The following is a 5,459-nucleotide window of genomic DNA, read 5'->3' on the forward strand; positions in this document are numbered from 1 at the left end:
AGGATGAGGATGAGGATGAGGATGAGGATGAGGATGAGGATGAGGATGAGGATGAGGATGTGGATGAGGATGAGGATTAGGATTAGAATTAGGGTTACGATTAGGGTTAGGGTGACTAAGAGCATGAGGATGAGGATGAGCATCAGGATGAGGATTAGGATGATAATGATGATCAGAATGAGGATTAGGATGAGGAGGAGGATTAGGATTAGGATGAGGGTTAGGATTAGTAATATGATTACGATTAGTATTAGCATTAGGAATACAATTAGAATTAGGATTAGGGTTAGGATTGGGATTAGGATTAGATTAGGATTAGGATTAGGATAGGGATTAGCATTAGGATTAGGATTAGGATTAGGATTAAGATTAGGATTAGTAATGGGATTAGGATTGATGAGGATAAGGATGAGGATGAGGATTAGGATTATGATTAGGATTAGGACTAGGAATAGGATTAGGAAAATTATTATGATAAGGATTAGGATTAGCAATAGGATTAGGATTAGGATTAGGATAAGGATGAGTATGAGGAAGAGGAGGAGGATGAGGGTTAGGATTAGTAATATGATTACGATTAGTATTAGCATTAGGAATACAATTAGAATTAGGATTAGGGTTAGGATTGGGATTAGGATTAGATTAGGATTAGGATTAGGATAGGGATTAGCATTAGGATTAGGATTAGGATTAGGATTAAGATTAGGATTAGTAATGGGATTAGGATTAGGATGATTATTAGGAATATGATTAGGATTAAGATTAAGATTAGGATTATGATGAGGATTATGCTTAGGAATAGGATTAGGATTAGGATTAGGATTAGGATTAGGATTAGGATTGGGATTAGGATTAGGATTAGGATTAGGTTTAGGATTAGGATTTGGATTTGGATTCTGATTAGGATTAGGTTTAGGATTAGGATTAGGATTAGGATTAGGATGTGGATGAGGATGAAGATTTGATTAGGATTAGGATTAGGATTAGGATGAGGATGAGGATGAGGATGAGGTTGAGGATGAGGATGAGGATCAGGTTAGGGTTAGGTCTAAGATTAAGATTAGGTTTAGGATTAGGATTAGGTTTAGGATTAGGATTAGGATTAGGATTAGGATGTGGATGTGGATGAGGATGAAGATTTGATTAGGATTAGGATTAGGATTAGGATGAGGATGAGGATGAAGATTAGATTAGGATTAGGATTAGGATTAGGATGAGGATGAGGATGAAGATTAGATTAGGATTAGGATTAGGATTAGGATGAGGATGAGGATGAGGATGAGGTTGAGGATGAGGATCAGGTTAGGGTTAGGTCTAAGATTAGGATTAGGTTTAGGATTAGGATGAGGTTTAGGATTAGGATTAGGATTAGGATGAGGATGAGGATGAAGATTAGATTAGGATTAGGATTAGGATTAGGATGAGGATGAGGATGAGGATGAGGATGAGGATCATGATGAGGATAAGGATGAGGATGAGGATTTGGAATAAGATTAGGATAAGGAATAAGATTAGGATTTGGATAATGAATAGGATTAGGATAAGAAATAGGATTAGGATTTGGATTATGATCAGGATTAGGACGAAGATGAGGAAGAGGATGAGGATTTGGTTTATGATTTGGAATACGAATAGGATTAGGATAATGATAAGGATTAGGTTTAGGATTAGGATAACTATTAGGATTAGGATCAGGATTAGGATTAGGATTAGGATTACAATTAAGATTTGGATTACGATTAGGATTAGGATGAAGATGAGGAGGATGAGGATTACGATTAGGATAAGGATTAGGATTAGGATTAGGATTAGGATTAGGATTATGATTGGGATTAGGATTACGCTCTGGATTAGGATGAGGATTAGGATTTTGATTAGCATTAGGATTAGGATTTGAATTAGGATTAGGATTAGGATTAGAATTATTATTGTGATTATGATTAGGATTAGGATGAGAATGAGGATCAGGATGAGGATGAAGATGGGGATCAGGATTAGTATTGGGGTTGGGATTAGTATTAACTTTAGGATTCGGATTAGGATTAGGATTAGGAGTAGGATAAGCATTAGGATTAGGAATACGATTAGGATTAGGATTAGGATTAGAATTATGATTAGGATTAGGATTAGAATTAGGATTAGGATTAGGATTCAGAATATGAATATGAGTAGGATTAGGATTCGGATGAGGATGAGGATGAGGATCAGCATGAGGATCAGGATCAGGATTAGGGTTAGGATTGGGATTATGATTAGGATTAGAATTACGATTAGGGTTAGGACAAGGATTAGGATTAGGATTATGATTACAATCAGGATTAGGATTAGGGATAGGAGTGGGATTACGACTAGGATTAGGATTAGGATTATGATCAGGACTAGGATTAGGATTAGGATTATGATCAGGACTACGATTAGGATTAGGATTACGATTGAGATTTGAATTAGGAATAGGATTATGATTTGGATAACGATTAGGATTAGGAGTAGGATTAGAATTATGATTTGGATTAGAAATAGGATTAGGAATTGGAGTAGTATTGGGATTAGGATTAGGATTAGGATTACGATTACGATTAGGTTTAGAATTAAGATTGAGGTTACGCTTAGGATTAGGATGATGATGAGGATGAGGATTACAATTAAGATAAGGATTACGATTAGGATTAGGATTAGGATTGGGATTAGGATTACGTTCTGGATTAGGATGAGGATTAGGATTATGATTAGCATTAGGATTAGGATTTGGATTCGGATTAGGATTAGGATTAGGATTAGGATTAGGATTAGAATTATTCTTATGATTATGATTTGGATTAGGATGAGGTTGAGGAAGAGGATGAGGATCGGGATGAGGATCGGGATCAGGATTAGGATTGGGGTTGGGATTAGTATTTGCTTTAGGATTAGGATTAGGATTAGGAGTAGGAGTAGCATTAGGATTAGGATTCAGAATATGAATATGAGTAGGATTAGGATTAGGATGAGGACGAGGACGAGGATGAGGATGAGGATGAGGATGAGGATGAGGATGAGGATGAGGATGTGGATGAGGATGAGGATGAGGATGAGGATGAGGATGAGGAGGAGGATGAGGACGAGGACGAGGATGAGGATGAGGAGGAGGATGAGGACGAGGACGAGGATGAGGATGAGGAGGAGGATGAGGACGAGGACGAGGATGAGGATGAGGATGAGGATGAGGATGAGGATGAGGATGAGGATGAGGATGAGGATGAGGATGAGGATGAGGATAATGATGAGGATGAGGATGAGGATGAGGATGAGGATGAGGATGAGGAGGAGGAGGAGGAGGAGGATGACGATGAGCATGAGGATGAGAATGAGGATCAGTATGAGGATGAGCATTAGGATGAGGATGAGGATGAGGATGAGGATGAGAATAAGGATGAGGATGAGGATGAGGATCAGGATTAGGATCAGGATTAGGATCAGGATTAGTATTAGGATTAGGATTTGGATTAGGATAGAAATATGAATAGGACTTGGATTAGGATTGGGATTAGGATTAGGATTAGGATTTTGATTAGGATTAGGATTATGATTAGGATTAGGATTAGGATTAGGATTGGGATTACGATTTGGATTAGGATTAGGATTAGAATTATGATTACGATTATGATTTGAAAAACGATTAGGATTAGGATTGGATTAGAATTAAGATTTGGATTACGATTCGGATTAGTATAAGGATGTGGATGAGGATGAGGATCAAGATTATGATTAGGATTAGGTTTGGGATTAGCATTAGGATTAAGATTTGGGTTAGGATTAGGGTTAGGATTAGGATTAGGATTAGAATTATGATTAGGATTATGATTTGGATTATGATTAGGATTAGGAAGACGATGAGGATGAGGAAAATGATAATATTTGGATTAGGTTTAGAATGAGGATGAGGACAATGATGAGAAAGAGGATTAGGATTACGAATAGGATTAGGATTAGGATTACGACTGGGTTTTGGATTACGATTACGACTAGGATTAGGATTAGGGTGAGGATTGGGATTATGAATAGGATTAGGATTACGATTAGGGTTAGGACAAGGATTAGGATTAGGATTATGATTACAATCAGGATTAGGATTAGGGATAGTAGTGGGATTGGGATTACGACTAGGATTAGGATTAGGATTAGGATTATGATCAGGACTAGGATTAGGATTAGGATTACGATTGGGATTAGGATTAGGAATAGGATTATGATTTGGATAACGATGAGGATTAGGAGTAGGATTAGAATTATGATTTGGATTACAAATAGGATTAGGATTTGGAGTAGTATTGGGATTAGGATTAGGATTAGGATTAGGATAAGGATTAGGATTAGGATTACGATTAGGATTAGGATTAGGATTAGGATTAGGATTAGGGCTAGGGTTAGGGTTAGGATTACGATTACGATTAGGTTTAGGATTAGGATTAGGTTTAGGATTGATATTAGCATTAGGATCAGGGTTAGGATGAGGACGAGGATGAGGTTTTGGATTAGGAATAGGGTTCGGATTAGGATTAGGAGTAGGATTAGGATTAAAATTTGGATTAGGATTAAGATTAAGATTAGGATTATAATTAGGATTCAGACTAGTGTTTGGATTGGGAATTTGATTACGATTAGGATTAGGATTAGTATGATGATTAGGAATATGATTATCATTAGGATTAGGATTAGGATTAGGATTATGATTAGGATTAGGATGAGGAAAAGGACTAGGATTAGGATTTCGATTAAGATTAGGATTAGGAATAGGATTACGATTTGGAAAACGATTAGGATTAGGATTAGGAGTAGGATTAGGATTAAGATTTGGATTACGATTAGGATTAAGATGAGGAAGAGGGTGAGGAGGAGAAATAGGATTAGGATTAGGATTTGGAGTAGTATTGGGATTAGGATTAGGTTAGGACTAGGATTAGGATTAGGATTAGGATTAAGGTTATAGTTAGGGTTAGGATTAGGATTAGGAATTGGATCAGGATTATGATTAGGACTAAGATTAGGTTTAGGATTGGGATTATGATTAGGATTAGGGTTTTGATGAGGATGAGGACGAGGATGAGGGTTTGGATTAGGAATAGGATTAGGGTTAGGATTAGGATTACAATTGGGATTAGGATTAGGATTAGGATTAGGATGAGGATGAGGATGAGGATGAGGATGAGGATGAGGATTAGGATTAGGATTAGGACGAGGATTTGGATTAGGATAATGATTAGGAGTAGGATCAGTATTAGGATTAGTATTATGACCAGGATTAGGATTAGGATTAGGATTAAGATAAGGATTACCGTTAAGATCGAGATTAGTATTAGGATTCGAATTACGATTATAATTATGATTAGGGTGTAGGATTTGGATTAGGATTAGAATTAGGATTAGGATTAGGATTATGATTATGATTATGATTAGGATTCGGACTAGTGTTTGGATTGGGA

Source organism: Lupinus angustifolius, chromosome LG08 (assembly GCF_001865875.1).
Source record: "Lupinus angustifolius cultivar Tanjil chromosome LG08, LupAngTanjil_v1.0, whole genome shotgun sequence".
Lineage (NCBI taxonomy): Eukaryota > Viridiplantae > Streptophyta > Magnoliopsida > Fabales > Fabaceae > Lupinus > Lupinus angustifolius.